Source organism: Dasypus novemcinctus, chromosome 18, assembly GCF_030445035.2.
Source record: "Dasypus novemcinctus isolate mDasNov1 chromosome 18, mDasNov1.1.hap2, whole genome shotgun sequence".
Taxonomy (NCBI): Eukaryota; Metazoa; Chordata; class Mammalia; order Cingulata; family Dasypodidae; genus Dasypus; species Dasypus novemcinctus.
The window spans coordinates 39,227,795-39,250,024 of record NC_080690.1 but is presented as its reverse complement, the minus strand read 5'-3'; the positions used below and the strand labels follow the sequence as shown (position 1 = coordinate 39,250,024).

General features: G+C 40.6%; 1 pseudogene; it reads right to left on the bottom strand.

Annotated features, from left to right (window-relative positions):
* Positions 1 to 13,326: 13,326 nt before the first annotated feature.
* LOC101424287 (cytochrome c oxidase subunit 4 isoform 1, mitochondrial pseudogene) lies at positions 13,327 to 13,835 on the bottom strand (annotated as a pseudogene).
* Between the last annotated feature and the right edge of the window lie 8,395 nt (positions 13,836 to 22,230).

The window sequence follows — 22,230 nt, the reverse complement described above, 5'->3', positions numbered from 1 at the left end:
AAGGGGGCTTCCTCCTAGTTGGCTGAGGGAAAAGGGAGGACCCTTTCCCCTGTTCTGTATCTAGCCCCCATGACACTGCCTCTGAGTATCTTAGAGATGCATGTAGGGATACAGTGGGAACTGATAGAATTTTGAGTGTGGGTAGATAAGATCCTTTTTTTTCCCCCAGAAATATTCATTCCCTCATGTTTTCAAGAAAGGGCATGCTTCCCTGCCCTTGACTTTGGGCAGCATCATCGGGTTTATCTTGGCCATGGGGTCTTAGCAGATGGATGTGGCTGTGGCAGAGGCTTGAAATGTGTTTGTGTTTGGAGCATACTCTTGCATGTCTGCCATCACTGTGAGAAGAGTAGGTCCGGGAAAAGGGTGAGAGCAGCTAATCCACAGGCACATGAGCTGTGTAAATGTTTATTGCTCTTGGCCACTGAGATTTTGTGGTTGTGGGTTACGTAGCTACAGCTAACTGACTGAAACCTGTATGTGCCAAAATCTATGTCAAGGCCTGGAAAAGGCCACCCAAATCAGAATGAACTGTCTTTCCTATTTCTCTTCAACATGATCCAGGCATTGACCATGGTTTCGCATACTGCCTTAAGACTAGAAAAAAGGCCAAGTCAATGAAAACCAAGGGATTTGACATCCTAAAGAGACTCACAACATTGTATTTCAATAATTTATTGCATACCCATTCTGTTCCAGGCCCTGTTGTAGATGTTTTAGGTGGACGGGCTCATTAAATTGAAGTTCCTCTCTCAATCGGCCCCATGTCCCTATACTCTTTTTGGAATAATTGTGAGAGCAAGAAGGGGACCAGTATGCAGACTGTGCATTTTTTGGTTCCTGTCTAGACCATTCAACCAAAACCAAAATAGCTGAACTGCACAAGGAGCTGGGCGATGGGGAGTCGAAGTAGGGGAAAGGCAAATCAGGGGAAGGGAGAGGGACAGAACACTTAAAAATAGTGGGAAAAACATTGCATAAGGGCTTGTACATAAACAATGCAGTAGTTTCAGTGTCTCATCCCATGACTTTAATCACGGGTCTTGGGGGTCTGTGTTGGTTGTTTCTGGGTCAAGAAAAGGTGTTTTCTTTCAAGCAAAAACAAGGGTCCCACAGCCAACCAGCTCTGGCTTTCTTATTCCAAGGTCATGGTGGCGCCAGCATCGGGCTTTATTAGTATCAGAAGAATGCCATGTTGGCTGACTTTAATGTTGTGCAAGTCAGGAGAATAAGTACTTTGCATGAATTATCCTCCTTAACACAACCACCTCTGAGATACATGCCCCAAACATCCCCATTTCACCCTCAAGGAAAACAGGCGCTGGTAAATCACTTTCCAAAGTTAAATAGCTCTGAAGTGCCAGAGTTAGGGCTCAGAATTAGAATTCAGGCTTCCCTAAATTTAAATCCATTGTTGACACTGATATATTGAGAAATGATGCTTTTGAAACTTAAAAAGTTCCTTTTGGATATCCACCTCTAAGGAATAAGACCAGGAAAAGGCAGAATCTCAGCAGAAAAGAATGAGCCCATTACTACTAAGGAGCCCATTAGACTGTGCCCAACTGTATTTTATTTCGTTTCATGTCAAATGAAAATCTCCAAGTCCTTGGTGGCTGAGCAAAATCTCAGATGAACAGGTTGTTCTGGCATTGGGCAAGCTGTTGGAGAAGGCTTTAGAAATGAGATGGGTTCTAGTTCCTTGCCCGAAGACAGGGGTTATTCACCAGGGGTCTGTGGGCTTGAATTGAAATTAAAAAAAATTCTTGTGTGGACTTGTTGGTCCCAGGGAGATGATATTTATTAAAAAAATATTTATTTATATAGTGTGGGTTTAGTAAGGACCCGTGGTTTTCACATGGCTGGCAAAGGGGGCTGTGGAATAAAAAAGGTTAAGAACCCCTGCCCTAGAAAGTTGGATTGAGGAGGTCCCGGAGAGGCTCTCTGGGCAGCCTGAAGACCTAGCCTTTTCATTTTGATGAGAGAGATACTGAAGCCAGAAAATGGGAAGTGATTTGCCAAAGGTTCCACAATTAAGATAGTGGGAACCCCCACCTAGAAGCCAGGAGACCCTGCACCCAGAGCAGTGCTTTCTACTGTGTCATGCTCACCCCCTCTGCCATTTCCAAGGTATGACTCATTATGGGAGCTAATCCTGGGATTCTGGCCTCCCAGGGCTTTCTCCAACAAATGTCACTTTCTGGTTTTGAGGAATGAGGGAAGAGTTCCAAGAAATTAGATGTTTGTAAACTACAGTTGTCATTTCCTAATTTAATCTTTCTCCGATTTGGGAAGTTGGGGTATGAGGCTCACTTTCCCACACCATTGTAAACAAAGCCAGAGGTAGAGCTAGCAGGAACATTTAGAGGTGTGTTGGCCAAAGCAAGAAAGAAGAATTTCTCACAGTCATAGTATTTTTTGTTTCATTTAAACTCTTTATTTTGAAATACCTTCAAATTCACAGGACAGCCACACAATTAATAAACCTCATAGAAAAAAATCCAAATACCCTTACTCCACCAGATACCCAGATCCATCAATTTCAATATTGTGCCACATTTGCCCTATCATTCTATCTATCCATCATTCTATTAATCCATCCATCTATCTAACCATCTATCTGGCTATTTATCTATTTATCGATCTACTTTCTGAACACTTACCATGTGCATTTCCTAAGAAAAAGGATATCATTGTATGTATTGACCTTAATTATTGTTATCAAGCTTGAGAAATTTAACACTGATATAAAGCTTATAGTCTACATTTCCTTTTTTAAATGTCTGAATAGTGTCTTTTTGAGCTTCTCTCCTCCCTTGTTTGATCCCATCTAGGATCATGTACTGCCTTTAATTATCATCATCTCTTTAGTTGCTATTTTTCCTTTTTCTTTTCTTTTCTTTTCTTTTTTTAAATTTTGGAAACATATATACAACATACGCTTTCTCACCTCAACTACACCTAAGCATACAATTCAGTGAGATTGATCACATTCACTAAGTTGCAGATCCCTTATCACCTTCCATTACTAAAAGTTTCCCATCTTTCCCAACAAAGACCCTACACTCATTTTACCCTGATGCCCCATTCCCCCTTCCCCCCACCATGGCAAGCTGTACTCTAATTTCTATCTCTATGGCACAAATATTCTCTGATATTTAATTTGAGGTTACTATGGTGCTTAAATTTAATATTCTAAATCTGTAACAATCTCATTTGCTTTGGTACCAAATTAACTTCAATAGCATATACACAGTATGTTCCTATATACTGCCGATTAACCTTTATGTAGTTCTTGTCAAAAATTGCATGTTTATATATTATGAGTCTCAAACCACTAACTTCCCATTACATTTTATGCATTTGCCTTTTAGATCCTGTAGAAAGTAAAAAGTACCATTACAAACCAAAAATACAATAGTACTGGCATTTATATTTACCCATGTTGTTACCTTTACCAGAGACCTTTATTTCTTCATATAACTTTAACATATTGTTTATTGTCTTTGCCTTTCAACCTGCATGAATCTTTTTAGCATCTTTCATAGGGCTTGTCAGTGGTGAACTCCCTCAGCTTTTGTTTATTTAAAGGACCTTTTTGCCAGATGTAGAATTCTTGGTTGGCAGTTAGTTATTTGCTGTCAGCATTTTAAATGTATCATGCCCTGCCCTCTTCCCTCCATGGTTTCTTTCTTTTTAAAAAAAAAGATTTACTTATTTCTCCCCTCTCCCCCTCACTCCCCATTGTCCACTATTAACTGTGCGTTCTTCTATGTCTGCTAGTCTTCTCTTTAGAAGACTCTTCACTGATCCTGTGACCTTCTAGAGGGGGAGAGAGGTGCTCAATCTCTTGTGCCACCTCAGCTCCCTGGTCTGCTGTTTCTTTTATTGTCCCTCCTCTATGTCTCTTTTTGTTGTTCATCTTGTTGTACTAGCACTTTGTGCAGGCCAGCTCTCTGTGCAGGCCAGCTTTGTCTTCAGCAGAAGGCCTTGGGAATTGAACCCTGGACCTCCCGTATGGTAGACAGGAGCCCAGTCACTTGAGCCACATCTACTTCCCTCCATAGTTTCTTATGAGAATTCTGCACTTAATCTTATTAAGATTCACTTGTACTTGGCATGCTGCTTCTCTCTTGTGGCTTTCAGAATTCTCTTCTTTGGCATTCAGTAGCCTGATTATAATATTCTGTGTTATGGGTGTCTGTGTTTATCCTGTTTGGACTTTGTTGAGTGTCTTGGATGTGTAGATTCATGTTTTCATTAAATTTGGGAGGTTGTCAACCAATCCTTCTTTGCATATTCTCTCTGACCCCTTTTCTTTTGTTTTCTTCTGGGACTCCCACAATGCATATATTGGTATGCTTGATGGAGTCCCACAGTTTACTAAAGCTTTCTTCACTTTTTTTTCTTTAAAGAAAAATACCTTTTTGTTTTCATTCTTTTCCTTCTGCCCTAAGATGAATTTCCTTAGAGAGATGATGGATGATCTTATCTTCAAGTTCATTGATTCTTTCTTCTACCAACTCCAATCTACTGTTTAACTTCTCTAGGGAATTTTTAGTTTTTGTTATTGTGGTCTTAATTCTGTTTGGTTCCTTTTCATATCTTCCATCTCTCTATTGATATTCTCTCTATGTTCATCCATTAAATTTCCTTTAGTTAATTCCCCATGTTTTCCTTTAGGATTTTGAATATAGTTAGTTTTTGTCTGGTACGTTCTAGGTCTGATCCTCCTTACTGAGGTTTCTAATGCTTTAATCTCCTTTGACTGGACTATCACTTCCTGTTTCTTTGTATGTTTTGTAATCTTTTGTTGAAACCTGGATATTTAGCTTTTTAAATATGTTATCATTGGAATTTAGACTCTGAGGCATCTGTTTCTTAAGCTTATATCAAGCTAAGATTATGACAGAGCTTTCCTTGAATGCCAGGAGCTAATAAAAAAAAAAGGAACGCATCTTTTCCAGTCTTTGCAGATTGGCTTGTGCAAGGTATTCTCCTTCAGGACTTATTCATACAAAGAATATAGGCAAGAGTTCCAGGTCAAAGCTGAGGGATTTCCCTGAACCTTTCTGAGCTTGACCTTAGGAATTCCTCCATTTACAAGGTTCCAAATGTCCCTTCTTCCCTAGGAAATAGTGTTCTCAAGTTTGGGCACTACATTGTATGTCCCACAGGCAGCAACCCCTTATCCCAGGTGGCACGACTTGACTCTTATCTCACAGGAAACTGCTTTCTCCATGTAGGGCAAGTTCTGGGATTGCAAGACACTCAGGCAGCCACTAGACAGATTGGGGCAGATATATAATTTCCTGGTGTGAGTGCAAGAGTTCCTCTGCTCGCTCTGGAACTAGGACCAAAGATCTGCACTGGGAGTGGGCCAGCTCTGTGAAGAGCTGGTTAGGGGTGGGGAGGGTTCTGCCAGGACATCCCAAAATCTCACCATTTTTAAGTGACTTTTTCTTTTAGTTTTTGTCCCATTAGTGTAGTCCTTTAATTGATTTCTGGATCTTTGAGAAAGATGTTTCACCAGTTCTTGCTGGTTGTTCAAAGTTTCTGTCAGGGGGATGGAGCTCTGATTTGTCTCACTCTGCCATTTTGATCAGGTTGGGTCCAGTCATAATATTTTTGGTGAGGAAAATTCTTAACATGTTTTTCCATGTGTAAGTTTTGCCTCATTCCATCTTTGTGGGTGCACACATGTGTGACTGGGGTCCACCATTCATTGAACAAATGTCTACTGTGTATGTACAGTATCTAATAAAGATTTAAGAGATGACAATGCAATCCTACATAGCACCATGCTGCAGACAGAATTTACCCAGGTTCTTTGCTTACAAAGAACAGAAACCTGCTCAGAGCAGCTCAAGAAAAATGGAGGGCTTACTGAAAGGTTTCCTCTCCAAATGAGAGAAGTGGATAGGAACCAGGCCTTGGAAAGTAAGAGACAGAGTGCTTCTAGTCTTTTATTCCAGGGTGTCATAGTGCCTCATTTTTGCTTTGCTCTCTGAGTTTTCTTTATTCCTTTCCCTTCTTTAGATTCTGTTAGTAAATTCCATCTCAGTGTTCTCAGCTACAAATGAGAGAAATTTTAGCCATAGCAGCTGGGCACAATGACCCAGTGACTTCTTTGTCCAATCTAGGCTGTAATCATATTTAGGTTGCCCTGGTCATAAAACTGTGAATGAGTTAACCTATAACTTCTTCCTCAACATTTCACGGGGGTTCATTCTGTACTGCCTCTTACCAACTTTTTCTGGATACCCAGGCAACCTGCACTTGCAGAAGGAGAGAAAACTGCAGTGATTAGAATGATGCGTGGGTATGTTTCATTTCAGGAGAAGAGTTAATTTTATTATGAACAGGTTATTTAGAAAGTGACAGCTTTGCAGCTGGGAACCCTTTTTACTACTCCCCTATAATCTTAATAGCTAACACTTTTTGATTGCTTACTATGTGCCAAAGCCAGCCTCTAAGCATTTCCCTCATATCAGCTCATTTAATCCACACAACAATCCAACGTAGCAATGCAATTAGAATTTGTATTTTATGATTCAGGAAACTGAGGCACAGGATGCTTAACATGCCCAAAGTGGAGCTGGGGTTTGAACCCTGGTATTCTAGCTTTGGAACCTGTGCTAATAACCATTAGGCTAGCAAATATTATGTGATGACAATTAGTGTTATTAACTACTTGCCTGGCACAAAGTAGCACTTAATATATATTAGCTCCTTAAATCTATACATAAGCCACGGCTGGTATATAATATTATCATCATAACTATCCCACAGAAGAAGAAACTGAAACTCAGAGAGATTAAATACCTGGTCTCTCAAGTTACAAAGCTTGTGCCGAGCAGGGTTTTTGACTCAGAACCAGCTGAACACAGAATCTGAGCTTTTAGCCACTGGACATCAGCTTCTAACTTAAACCTGAAAACCAGAGACTGGAGTCCTAGCAGAGAAAGCATTACTGCACTGGAGAAGGGTTAAAGACGTACATTGTTAAACAATAACAAATCACGGTCAATGAATGCTTATAATGATGAATGAATAGTCAGAAAAGAAGAAAAAGAATTTGCTGGGGAAACGGATGTGGCTTAAGCAGTTGAGCTCCCATGTACCATATAGGAGGTCCAGGGTTCAATGCCCAGGGCCTCCTGGTGAAGGCAAGCTGGCTCACGCGGAGTGCCAGCCAAGTGCCAGTGCTGCCCCGCATAGGAAGGCCGCCTCGTGTGGGAGTGCTGCCCTGCGCAGGAATGCTGCCCCGTGCAGTAGTGCTGGCCAATGAGGAGAGCTGGCGCAGCAAGATGATGCAACAAGAGACACAGAGGAGAGACAATAAGAAGATGTAGCAGAACAGGGAACTGAGGTGGCATAAGAGAATGATTGCTTCTCTCTCCCATTCTGGAAGGTCCCAGGATCAGTTCTCAGAGCCACTTAATGAGAATATAAGCAGACACAGAAGAATACACAATGAATGGACACAGAGCAGGCAACGGGGGGTAGGGGAGAGAAATAAATAAATAAATCTTTAAAAATAAATAATTTGCTTTGAGAGTGTTCAAAGAGAAAAGGAAAAATAATAATTTTGAAAGCAATTTTCTACAAAGAAAACAAGGATTAAAAAACAAAACAAACCTCAAGCTCCTTTTTGACCTATCTGAAACGGATGCATCCGACAGAGGAAATCTGGTAGATATTGAGCAAGTTACAAGTTCCCAACAGCTGAAAAGAGTTCAGCTTCAAACCGATCATTGTCAGAAAAGCAAATACAAATTTGCCCTGGAGCAAAATAACTTTCAGAAAACCAGGAAGAGCCTGGATGGACAGTAAGTTATGAACATAAAACTCTTTGTACCCTACCCAATTAACCCTAACCCAAAGCAACTCTGTGCCTCTAAGCTATTCATTTAAGGGTTTTACAATTTATAGGCAGCCTTTCTCAGGGGAGGTCCTGCCTGGCTCTGATTTCACGTTTCACAGCAGCACATGTGTAATCCCGCTGCGTCACAGCGACACGGTTAAGCCAAGATCAGAAAATGCTCGTTTCTCAGGATGGAAAGAGACCAGGTGTCAGCACTGATTCCTACTCAAAGTGGTGAAGATGTTGCATCCTGGGTCCTGCCTGTTTCTACTTCTGGGAGGGGGTCAGGGAGCTGGGGCCACTCCAACTTACTTGGCAGGTGGTCCCTCGTGAGCATCAGGCACAGAGGTAGAGTAAACCCAAAGTCATGGTCACTACTTCAAAGCAGCAGCAGCCAAGATTGTTAGGTAGGCATACAAAGAGGCCAGAAAAGAGAGGAATTAACATCTCCAGTTAGTTTTTCAGCCAAAATAGTGGTGTGGTGAAGAGGACTTGGCCAAGTGGAGGAGTAGAGGGAATGATTCTTAAAGGGATGGTAAACAAGGGCCTGGAGGTGGGATTGAGGGAAGAAGAGCAGCCTGATGAGCTCAGGCCACAGCAGACCACACGGGTTTGTCCTCATGGGGGGTTGAGCTGAAAAGACTTGGATCGCCTTTGAATCAAAGTGGAAGAGTTTGGACATGATGGTCCTGGCAGGAGGGAGTCATGGTCTCTTGAGAAGGAGAAGGAGGACATCCAAAGTGATGATGGAGAAGGTGCATTTGCTGAGGGTGTACAACTTGGACTGAAGGGGTGCAGGAGCATGGCTGGTGGGGGTAAGGGGTTGGACCCAAGGATGCAACTATAAGTCATTACAGCAGTCAAGTTAGGGCTGGGCCGAGGACTTCAGGCAGGGCAAAAGGGGCTTCAAAGGAAAAATGCCCATCTTGGGAGAGGTTGCCCAGCTGAGGGTGTAGAGCTCTGAAGGAGTCAAGACCATGCCTGGTATTCTAGATTGAGATTTGGGGAAAATCTTACCCTCAGGTTTCAATCTCCTGGAGCTTGACCTGAAAGAATTAAAGAATAAAAATGGAAAAGAGAAAATGAAAGAAGGGAGTAAGGCTGGGGGGAGGAGGAGAGGGGCGGGCAGGCAGATAGGAAGGAGAAGAGATAAAGGGAAGGGCAGAAGAGAGGGGATTGAAAACATGAAGAAGGAGGAGAAGGAGGAAGCCCGGCAGGGACGAGAGAGAGACATTACACGTTGCATGTGCCTGAAGCACCCCAAAATCAATCTTGCAGTAAGTCAACTATACATGGAGATGTGTGGAGAAAGGTAGAGGAAAAGAACAGCTCCCCCAGCCTCTCATTCCTCCAGATCATCCCCTAATCCCCTAAGGTTTGACAGGAAGATAGTACAGGGGAGAAAAGAAACCAGCCTGTGCATCTGTGACAGAGCTTTCCATTTTTATTTCATTTACAATGTTGGACTTGGGGGCTAATTGTTTTGGTCAATTTATATGCACTTTGATATCTCAAGCCAAGAACCTTAATTTCATTGTCAAGTCTTCTTTCTTTGGCCGTTGACTTTCCCCATGCTTGGATCTCCAGAAGTAGGAGATTTCCCCAGGTAGGTGGTAGGGAGAGGGGAACTGTAGGGCTGAGATTCAAGGAATTTTCAGAGTTAATTAGAAGAAGTAGAGGAGGCTATGAAGGAAAAATTTCTCAGCACCAAGAATGGCATTTGCAAATGCCCTGAGTATGGAGGGAGCCTTGTGCATGGAGGGATCAACAGGCTGGTAGCCTGTGTGAGGAGAAGGAGGGGAAAGGGGCATGAGATTGGCTGGAGAGTTCAGCAGGTACCAGACCTTCCAAACCTTAGGTAGGCTGATCATATGGTTCAGCATCTTCACAGGACATTTGGGAAGAAATGGGGTGCTGTTAAAAAAGATGACGATAGGTAGAAACCAGAACTATCCTGGGTAAGTTGGAGTTCTGCCTTTCTGCCCATGTCGGGGAGTTGAACATATCCTATGAGAAGTGTGGAATCTCAGAGGTGCTCCAAGGGTAAATCTGATTATAGTCCTCATTGCATTTCAAGCTCATTCTGGCTGCCTTATGGAGAATGAATTGAAGGAAGGAAGAGTGACGGTGATCTTGGATCAGACGGTTTGCAGAGTATGTGGAGAGAAGTGGAAGGATTTAAGGGATATATTAACAAGGCAAATTTGAAAGACACAGGGAAGACTTGGAGAGAGATATAAGGAGCGGCATTATTCCAAGGTGAATTAGCACATATCTGGCTTCCAGATCTGCTACCCCTAAAACCAAGCCCTTTCCTCCCCTCCATGCTAAATTGTGTTTTGTATCTTGAGAATGCTCTTTGTCTCAAACTGTATACTTAATCTTATCCTCAGCTTCCTAGGGCCATTCTCTGGGGCTGTGAAGTTATTGGAAAGTCTGTGGTATTAGGTCCTGACATAGACATGGTCACAAGGGACTGCGTCTCTGCTCTGAGACTCTGCTAGTAGTCAGACCCCCCTAGGAGCTTTCAGAGGGAAAACGAAGGGCCAAGCCTTCTCCAGCTATTGCGACAGGCTGGCTGCTGCTGCTTCTGCCACTGAGGTTGCCAGAAAATTACTTTCCACATTTACTGCTGAAAATTACAACAAAAACCACTTGACAGTATTTTGGATGCTCTCACAGAACAGACTAACATTCGCTCAACACTTGTCATATGCTGAGCCCTGTGCTCAGCACTTTACAATGGTTTGATTCTCAGGGCTCACTATGTAGTGAATACATGTGTTAGCCCCATTTTGGAAATGAGGAAATGGAGGTTTAGTGAGCACTACTGAGTTGACGAGTTGCATCCTGCCCATTGGATCTAGGGTGGGCTTCCAGGTCTGCATGAGGGCAGGGCAAGCAAGCACTCTTAGCTATCCCTCTGTCCTCTGTCTTTATCACCCCCACCCTCCATACCAATTCATACACCAAGTCACAAATACATCAACCCAAGAGAAGCAATTCAGGCATGGCATTGGCAACATTTCCAAACTGGTATGGTTCTGAATACCCTTTTAAGCTGATCTGAGAATAGTTTGATTATCCAGTGACCTCCTGTTAGGTACAGAAGATGCTGATAGGGACAGAACTGGTTTTTCCAACTGCTACCCCTAGGTTTGAGACCCTGTATATTTTGCTTGCATCCTTTCTCCTCCAGGAGGACCTTTGGTAAACTTTCTGAGTAGGTGTTTTCTTCTCCTGTGTTCCATGCTTGAGAACTGATTTCCTTCCTACTGTGTTAGAATTTCATCCTGCTCTTCAGCACATTAGTTAGTTTTGTTGCCCACACTTACCCATCATGCTGGGTCACAGATAGCAAATAAAACCTATATAATTTTTGGAAACTTTGTGTACACCTCCACCCTCTCTTTCCAATCTGGCTCAATCTGGGCAACCATCCAAGGTAGACTGACTAATTGTCTGACATTTTTCCTTTCCCTTGCTTGCAGATTCCGTATTTTGTTTGGAAGTCTATGTATCCAGCCCCTGGGAAGACCTGTGATAGGTTTGAGTTAAGATTTCTCAACCTTTACACTACTGACATTTTGGACCAGATAACTCTTTGTTGTAAGGACTGTCTTTGTGCACTGAAGGACGTTTAGCAGCATCCCTGGCCTCTACCTACCAAATGCCAATAGCACTACACCCAGCAGTGACAATCAGAAATATCCAAACATTGCCAAATGTCCTTGGGAGGCAAAATCACCCCAGTTCAGAATGACTGCTCTAAACCAGTGAGCATCACTTCGTTCCTCTTTGCCTGAGCACTTGCTTTTTAAAATCCTCTTACAGGTAGAGTTGGTCATGTGACACTCTTCTGGTCAAGGAAATATAAAGAAAACTCTACTGAGAGGCTTTAATGAAAGATTTTATCCAGTGTAAAAAAGAAGACTTTTTACAGTCCCTGCCTTGAATGCAAACAGGAGATGTATGGTGCTATGATAGCTTTATTGTGATCATCAAACCTAGGGGAGAAAGGTCAACATTCAGAGGAAAGTCAGGTAGAACCTAGACCATGACAATCTTATAGGGCCACTGCACCAAACCTGGAACTAGCAACACTACCCACCTCATTCTTTAGTAATATGAGAAAATTTAACGGGGCACAGGAATTAGTCTAGCCAATTCTGTAGAAGAAGAATAGTTAGAGTATTCACATTATCCAATTACAGACATACAGAGAGTGTGGGGTTGATGAAAAGGTAGGCACATAGATCAATGGAACAGAATACATAGTATCTAGAAATAGACCCACACAAATAGAGTTGACTGATTTTGGACAGTGGTGCTGAGGCAATTCAATGAGGAAAAAAAATGGGATTTTCAACAAATAGTATTGGAACAATTGGATGTTCAAATATAAAGTGATAAAAGTAATAATAATAATAAAACAATCTATCTGTCATAGCTTTTACATAAATTAACTCAAGATGAAGCATAGACCTAAATGTAAAACATAAAACTGCAGATATTCTGGAAAAAACGTAGGAGAAAAATTTTGCCATCTTGTATTAGGCAGAGTGTTTAGATATAACACAGAAAGCATGATTTGTAAGAGCAAAAGTGGATACATTGAACTTTATCAAAATTAAATGTGTGAAGGACACTGGTAATAGAATGAAAAGACAAGCCACGGGTTGGAGGCAGGGATTTTTTTCAAATCACATTTCTGGCAAAAGTCTTAGAGTTAGAGTATATAAAGAATTCTTCAAACTCAACAATAAGACAACAATACAAAACAAACAATCCAATTTTAAAAAGGGGCAAATGCTCTAAATATACACTTCACCAAAGAAAATATGTGAATTGGAAATAAGCATTGGGAAGATGCTCAGCATCAGTCCTTAAGAAAATGCAAATTAAAACCACAACAGAACTACTACACACATCTTACAATGGCTATGATTTTAAAAATACTCATAACACCAAGTGCCAACAAGGATGTGGAATAACTGGAACTCTATCTCATTGTTGGTGGAAATATGTAGTCTCTTTGGAAGGCAGTTTGGCAGATTTTTATAACATTAACCATATACCTACCACATTACCCATAATCCAACTCCTAGGTATTTACCCAAGAGAAAGGCAAACTTATATTCTCACAAAATCATATGAGAATGTTCACATGATTTCAGCAACTTTTTTTCCTAATTGCCAAAGCTGAAAATGACCCACATGCTTTTCAACTCTGATGTACCCTTTCAATGCCATATTACTCAGCAATAATGAATTGCTCTTGATTAATGCAAATACATGCATTGCTCATTATTAATGCAAATAATTGCTCTTTTTTTTTCAAGTAAATTGGTAATTTATTAGCATTGTTACTGTTTTACATCACAGTTTCCAGTAAGTATGCTGAGTTGAATGGAGGTGACAGAACAAAGTTATGGTTCAGATAAATGAACAGCAGGCTTTTATTTTTTCTACTCATTCTTGTCATAGTCCTACTTGGCAGAAAACCCCTGGATTGGGCTGACCTTCATGTGGAGCCTCCTCTTGGTCTGCTTGGTCACCCTGTCTTCATCAAAGTTATGTGGGATGGGGCCATACACGTAGTGCTTCTCCCAGATCAGGATGAGAGCAGTGAACCTGAGGAAGAACGGGCAGTGCCCACCACTGTCTTCCACTCGTTGGTGCCTCTGTTCATTTCAGCAAAGCTCTCCTTCAATTTCATGCAATACAATTCAACTTTCTCATCCATGGAGAAACTGCTCCAGGAGGCTTTCTCCTTCTCCTTCAAGGCCTTCTGGCTGGCGGAAAGGTGCTTGACATGGACCATATCAGGCAGGGGATAGTCACGCCAGTCAACGTAAGCTGAGAGAGCCTAGTCTTTACTCTTCACTATACTTCCATGTACTTGCATACACACTGAGGTAGAAATTGCTCGCTTGCCAATTAGGCTAAACACCCTGGTGGTCAACATTCTGCTGCCGCCTGCCACTTCCCACTGCAACCACCCTCTCCACCCTAGCTGCCCGCGACCAGAAGAAAGCAAGGCCACCAATAATTACTCTTGATTAATGCAAATACATGGATGCATCTTTAGTGCATTTTACCAATTGAAAGAAATATTGTATTATTCCATTTCATGACATCCAGGCAAAAGCAAAACTGTAGGAACTGAAAACAGGTTAGAGATAGCCAGAGTGGGGGTATGGGAAGGGTTGAATCTCCAAAGGGACAACATGAAGGCATTTTTAGTGTGATAGTATTATTCTGTGCAGAAACATGATAGTGGATGCTCAATTCTCTGCATTGTCAAAACGCACAGAATTGAACACCACAAGGAGTGACTATTACTGCATGTAAATTTAAAACTCAAACTCAGTGGAATGTAGGCTTGGACAAATGAATCAAAATTTATTCCAAATGAATTGATAACCACATTGAAGGCCAATGGGGAGGAAAGGATTAACTTTGGAAAACAGTGTTCTGACTGGATCCTAGAAGGCTAAAAACAAAAAGAACTGTATACAAGTATTGTACTCTAGTTGGCAAATTTGTTTTCCATCAATTCTGAAGCTACTTTATATATACACCAGAGTTGGATAAATAAGTAAATACATTGAAGATTATTGAGGACTATTGCCAGAGGAAGAAGATACAAATAAGGAAGTGAAGAAGGCTAGGAGGTATTTCAGTATGAACTCATGGTTTAAAAATTATATATGCCAATAGATAGATACAAAATTAAATACACAGATGTGTGTACATATGGATTATTATACATACATAGACATCAATTTCCTAGCTCTAACTCCTGAAAAATTGTGAAAGCAGCAACACCCCATTATTAATGTGCACTCTTAGACTCACATATTGGTCTCTAATTATCATTTTTCAATTAAAGGAATCAAGACTCCATGGAGAAGTGGTTGATTGCAGGGTTGGGGCAGGGAAAATTCAAAATAATTATGGAGCACTTGTGGTATCAGAAAGTAAGGAAGTACTTTAAAAACAAAAGGAATAGAGGTATGTGAAAAGAGAGTAGGAGCCATTCTCAAAATGATCCCAATGAACAAAGCTTCAGGAAAAATTTGAGCAACAAAATAAATAGTGATATGATTGTTATAACCCAAAGGGTGAAATAAATACCATTGAATTAATAAAATCAATTCATAACTGAATAAAGAAATATGAGAGTCAGAACAACTCTGCCTTACAAAATAATTCCAATTACTAGATACAGAAACAATAAAGAAAACAGAAGATCACCATTAGAATACCAGAGCAATAATTGCTGTAGGAAAGATTCATTAATAAAGTTAAAATCAGTAGGCAAAAGTTTAAGGAAAAATAGGATATTTGCATAGTCTTGAAATGTCTTCTCCAAAGTAAATATTTATTAATTGTAAAGGGCAAAAGAGTAAATTCACATTAGAGAAAGCTGGCAGATACCACTGGTGATGGTTAATTTCATGTGTCAGCTTGGCTAGGTTATGGTGTTCACTGGCTTGATTGTTATTGTGAGGCTATTTCATGGCTTTACATCATTAGTCAGTTGATTGCAGCCATGGCTGATTACATCTACAATCAGCAAAGGAGAGTGCCTTCAACAATGAGACAAGTCTCATCCAATTAACTGAAGGCCTTAAGGGGAGAACTAAAGATTTCAGCAGTGAAAAAGAAGAATTTCTATCTCTACTTCAGCCAGCCAGCTTCTCCTGGAGTCTTCATGGAAACCTTCACCAGGAGTTCCCAATTTGTGACCTGCCCTATGGAATTCAGACTTGCCGATCCCACCTACCAGTTACCTGAGCCAATTCTTATAAGAAATCTCATAATATTTACATATATATCAACGGTTAGTTCTGTTTCTCTGTGGAACCTGGACTAACACACCTCTGTAACAAAGGGATCACAGTTAATATGACCCATGATAAGACATATGATCATCGTGTCTCCTGTGATATAGGGCACTTCATCTTTATGATTTTCTTCCTGATAAAGTATAGCCCTAGTCTAATCATGACCAAACATCATGCAAACCCAAACTGGGGACTGTTATACAAAATAACTGACCAATACTCTTTAAAAGGCAAGAACTTCCCCAGATTGAGACTACGAAGGCATGGAGATTAAATGCCATGTGGGATCTTGGGGTGGATCCTGAAACTAAAAAGCAATTATTTGAAAATCCAAATGAAATCTGTAGATTAGTTAAAAGCATTGTACCAATGTTTATTTCTTATATTTGGCAAATGGACCTACTTTATGTGACATTTACTGTGACATTAAAGGAAGCTGGGGGGAAGGGTATATGGGAAGTCTCCATACTACCCTTATAACTCTTGTGTAAATCTAAAAGTATCTTAAAATAAAGTTGTTTTTTAAAAGTTTTAAAAGTTTTTTTTTAAAGCTATTAGTCTATGCTTGTTGTTTACAAAAGCATTATGAAACAATGTGAGGATTTATTCTGGAATATGGTTGTGGTAACATATATAATCAAATCACATTGTGGCCAAATTAGGGGTTCAATGAGGAAAAGGAAATTTGTGGGGAATACTGTAGAGATGGTAAAAATAAAAACCTTCCTGGAGTAGGAATTTAAGCATTGGATTCAGTGCTGGGGTGGAGACGAAATAGTCTTTATTGTTTCCCCCACCTCTATGGTTATATGACTCATTTGTTGTATGTTCAAGTAGGACCCACTTGTTTTGCAGCCAACATCTCCCACTAATTTTAAAAAAATGGATTGGAATCTATTCTAAGGGAGGAAATGGTAAACAGTGGAATAGAAAATACAAACCAATCTATAGTTTCCAAAGAGCCTAGGGACGCTGCCAAAAATAAAGTAAGTTGGCAGAGAACAGTTTACTAAATCTCTCAAGAAGGAAAAAAAAGGTTATATTACAAATCCCATAAATATTCCAAGAGTGGTAGGTAAAGCGTGTTTAATACTGATGAACAATGTTTTAGCATGTATTGGAAAAACAGTTTCTAATATAAAATTACCGACGACTGGAAGTTATCTGCAAAATTTTATACCTAAGTACTTGCAGATGTAATTTATTTTTCTGACAGCAGAGCCTGTGTAATGAAAGTTGCTTTTAATAAAACATGAATGCAGTTAGGTTTTGCCAATTAGGTTCAGAGGAGTTGTAATCAGTCTGATTCAAGTTGATATGCAGCCCCTTAAATTCCGTACTGACCCATTGAATGGCTTCAGTATTTCTAAAGTGTTTGTGAAGGATGAACTCCCAAAGTTGTGACTGCCCAGGCAGAACGGAGGCAACCCTGGGTAACTCAGGACAAAGAATTGCAATTGAGCTGGCTGTAGGTGGCCATGTGCTCTGGGTTGAGTGTTAACACTTTACTAGAATTGACATGAAAATAAACTCATTCTCCATTTCATTTTATTCATGGAAACATGGGCCATGGCTCTAATATCCGTATATTGATGATCATTTATAAATCGATTAGCTAGAAAATAAATCCAGCTTCCTCCTACATTAGCACATGTCTTGGTGCTGTGGGGAATTCAAAGATATAAACAAGTCCTTTTGCCTTGAGCACTTAATCTGTCATCAGAAAAAAAAACTCAGCACAATACCCTTTTCTGGGTAGGATGAGAACATCTGTATTTTGGACTTTTCACTTGGGTCCCAGAAATTGTATGTTCAACAATATTTATGGCGTTCCTATTATTTGCAAAATAGAGAGGGCAGAGTAATGGAAATATTATTGGACTTAAAGCCAGAAGACCTAATTTTGACCAGTGACTCTCGTTTTCACCTTTGTAAAAAAGTGATAGTGATTCTGGCCCTGTTTAACTCACTGGGATATGGAGAGGACACAATAAAATGGTTTAAAGGGAAAGTGCTATGAAACTTTAAATGCGCTATGCAAATGTGAGTTTTTTCTAAGTACCAGGGATCAAATAGAGGGCGCTTGTCTTTTGGAATCTCATGGTTGGTTGGAAAGAAGGGTTGCTGCCTCCTCTTAGGTTTCAGGTTCCATGTTAAGCCATTTAGTAAAGGATTTCATAAGTACAATCTCATACTCGTCCTGCGAGGATGAGGAAATTGTGCCCTGGAGAGGTGTAGACAATTAATTAAGATCACTTAGCTTGTAAGACTCCAGAAAGGCTTTGAAACCACACCTGTTTTTCTGCAAGGTGCTTCTGGTTCATCCCCTGACCTCACCTGCTCATAAAACCAATGAACAATGGAGGATATGTACACATCAACTGCTAGTTCTGTTTCTCTGTGGAACTGGGTGTTGTTCTTCTTGAACTGTGCAGACACCAATGCCAGGGGAATAGCAAGGAATTGCCTCCCCGGTGCTGCAGTTAGGGGCAGAGTTTGTCACCTCTTCCTTGTAGGTTCCAGCCTGCATAGCGTTGGTAAGAACAGTTGGTATCTGCAGCTGCAGCTCCCCAGACAGGAACTGAAACATGCCTCCTCCAGTTTCATCTTTTCTGTACTGTGGGGCACTTTCAGGTTCTGGCCCTGAAACGGAAGTTGATGTGTAAAATAGAGACTCCAAGACAGTTTCCCAGCTATTTTCAACTCAGCCTTCCTTTGCCGAGGCCCCATTTTCAGCTTTTCTCCTCCCTTAAAGTTCCTGGAATTCCAGAGCAGAAGAATAAAAGAGTGTTTCACTCCTTTAGCTCCAACTCCTGGTTTGATATTAGAAACCTTAAGAAAATAATGAGGGCAAACAGTGGGGGCAAGGGGTGGGGACTGGATGACTCCCTGCTAATCACAAGACTAGTAGTAAACACATTCTATTGTGCCATAACCTTTTCAGCTGAAGCATCTTGGGCCTCCCTTTCCCACCACCCAGTGTTGGGATGAAGTCTTTCAACTTGAGAAGCGTTTTTATCGAATATATTTTTGTAGGTTGAAAATTACACATTTTGTTCAGTGGCTTTTGAGGGACAAATGTGATCAACTGGACACACTAGATTTTGGAGATATTCAAAATGGCATAACAACAGAAACAGGGTCAGGACTAGGGAGTTGAAAATTTAGATATTTTTTCCATTGTGGGTTTTTTTTTGGTATTAATTTTGATTTAAAAATTATTCTTTTAACATAAGACTTATCTTAATGACTGGTTGTCTTGGTGTCCCCTAAAATTTTGCACCTGAGGCAAGTCCTTCACTCACCTCAATCTATTCCCGAGCCTGCATGAGACACGTGCCATGCCACAATGGACACGTGCACTTTAGGAGGTATCTCGCCTCACCTTTCAGTAGTCAACTCAAAGGAAGTCCTGTTGGAGTACACAGCCTTCCAGAGATGCTGCCTCCCTCTTCTCCAAGAAACAATCTGTGCTCTGATTTTGTAACACTAAGGAGTTCTTCTGCATATCTGCTCTGCGTGTAGAGGAAGAGACCATGCTATAGTTTCTGCACATGAGGTTGTCACAGCTGGTACTCCTCAAACTTTAACTGGGATGCCAATCACCAGGGGGTCTTGCCAAAAATGTAGATTCTGACTGAGCAAGATAGGGCAGAGCTTGAGATTCTGGCTTTCTAGCAAGTTCCCAAATGCTGCTGCTGCTACTGGTCCCTTGAGTGCACTTTGAATACAAAGATTGCCAAATCATTGGGCCATGGCTGAATTTGTCTCACAAACAAATTTTATTTTTTTAAAAAAGGCAGATTTTCATTTATCCTTAAAAAATATCATAAGTTCCTTTGAACCAGATTTCTTCTATGGGAACAAAATGCAGAGATGGGTAAGAGTTTTCCCTTTAGAGAGACACTCCATTTTCCTATTGCACCCCACCCCCCACATATACATACACCCAATGCACAGATAGCCACCTAAACCCTCCTCTTCATTTGCTATTGACCTGGACAGTGTAGGCATTTGAATTTGCAAACCCTGATCTAATGTTTAGTTTACCAATAACACTGATGCATGTTTACCAAGCCCAGGAACTAGTGGATGGCTCCTCTGTTGATTCTTTTATTCTTAAGTTATTGGGTTAGGTATTCATGACATTATTACCTTTTCACAATATATCAAAAGGCTGTGTTTAAAATTTGATTTGTGAACAAGAGGAAATAGCAGTACAATTAACTCTTTAAAAGTCTCAGAACGTAATGACTCTTGGATTTTGAAATCAGAAGAAAATTTTATGTGTGATTAAGTTGAGAACTAGAGAATTAATAAGAGCACCATCTACTAATTTGTGTTTAAATTTGGCCAAGGTATTTGGCAGAGTTTGGAGCTGAAAGCATGAGATTATTGCTTGGATTTGCAGTTTAAATTCAAAAATTATACTCAAATCAAGGATGATTTGAATGCTAATTACCATGTAAGTGTACTTTTCTGACAAAGATATTCAGTCTTTTAGATTTGTTAGTTACAGGCCATATCCAGTTGCTCCTCAGGTCCTGTGGATTCTCGAGTACCTAAAAAAAAAGTCTCCATCTCTTCCCTCATGCACTTCTGGCCACGCTTTGACATCTCTCATCTGGATCATTGCAACAGCCTCTTCTTGGTTTCTGGTCTTAAACCTCTGCAAGTGGTCTACCTGGCTGTGAAAGTTAAAAGCAAGAGAAAAATTTTTTTTTCCAATTTGCTTCCTTTCCGAGACTTCCTCACTGACTCTTCACCATGCATAAGACAAAACCTAAACTCCATCATTGCCATGCAAGGCCTTACCCTATTTAGACAGCATGCAATCTAAGCCACACAAACTCTGTGATCCATATATCCCAAAGTCCCTACAGCTCTAGGAATTTTCCACAAAGTATCAAATCTCTTTGTTTTGTACTTGCTGGTCCTTAGTCATATCTGTCACACTATCAAGATATTCTTCTACAGCACTTATTAATGTGGGGTTCCACATTATCTGGTGATTAAATTCTAGTAACAGAGTGTAGGGCAAAAATCAAGTGTGGCTGAAACGACTTTTGGAAATTCTTAACGTCACCTCTAACATAGAACATAGACAGTTTATATTTACCATCTCTCAGTAAGCTGAACAGTACCGATATTTCACCCTGTGAAACAAAGCGTTATTTCTTTCATTGAGCACCGATTGAAGTAGTGACTTATATTTAGGAATTCTAGAGGAGGAAAGTGACTTAACTGTGTTGAGCCTCAGCTTTCTTGGCTATGGGTGAATGGGGTTAAACTAATTGCTGATCAAAAGTTTCCTGCAGCTTTAATATTCTTGTTTAGGAGTCAGATACCAAGTGAAAAGCAGAGGAAATAAGTATGCTAAGCCCAAGATGCTAGGCACTTTAGACTTAAAGTAATTTAAGTATACTTGGATGGAGAAAATTTTGTTCACCAGAATTTGGAGAAACAGAGAATTGTAGGCAGAGCAGTTTTGAGGGTCTGATCCCTACAAGGGAAGCACTTGAGGCAGGGGATCACCAGGCTACTCTTTTGAGACATGTGCTAGAGAAGAACATGGGTGTTTGGAAGACACTGAAACCTGAAACCAGTGGGTATTGGGTTACAAGACGGTGGAAGGCTGCATGGTACAATATGGCACCTCTCCATACTTCCTCAAGACTTCAGGAAAGTTTGCAATCTCATTAAATCATCAGGTGATTGGATTTTTTGAGGAAAATGGAACTGAGTGTACAAAGTGTTTAAGCCACAAGGGCAATTGACTTGAAGAAATCATTCAGGAAAAATCCTCGTAAAACAAATATGCCAGGAAAATTGCAAGAAATTAAGAAGGGAGTGATGCATAGCCTAACTCAGGGTGATTCATTTCCATCTTAGACTCCCACCCCAATCTTTTTTGAAAAAAATGTTTCTAAAACAGAATGGGGAATAGAGAGTGGGGGAGAGAACTCTCCAGCATCAAAGGCAAACTGAAGTGGAAAGCTGTGACTTTCTCTCATCCTGACAAATTGATTTTCCAGAGTAGTGAGTTTCAATTCCCCCCAGACTAGGTCCAAAGGGCTCTTTCTGTTCGTGAGAAGCCACAGGGCTGAAGGAAACTCATTTTGGACTCTCCCTCCCTCCCCCACCCCCGAATTGTTACGACATTTTCCATTTGTGAACTGTGGTCACTTTTTCTCATGCTGTGTGTAGCTCCAATAAATACTACTAATGTATCTCAGTTTGTTTGTTTTTCTCCTTTTTGTTAGATGGGTGCTTGTGGTCTTTATTAGATGCTCTTTCTTGTGATCAAAGTTCTAACTTTGAGCCCTGGAGAGCAGCCATTTGGTCAATAAATATGTATACAATTCTCATCTTCCATTTTACACTGAGTGGGATACAACGAAATGTCTGGCATAATTGTTGCCCTTTTGTGTTTATTACTCTGGAAAAATGAATCTAATGGAGTGATAAACAAACAAATCATAGATCATAGCATTTTACTGCTGGAGGAAC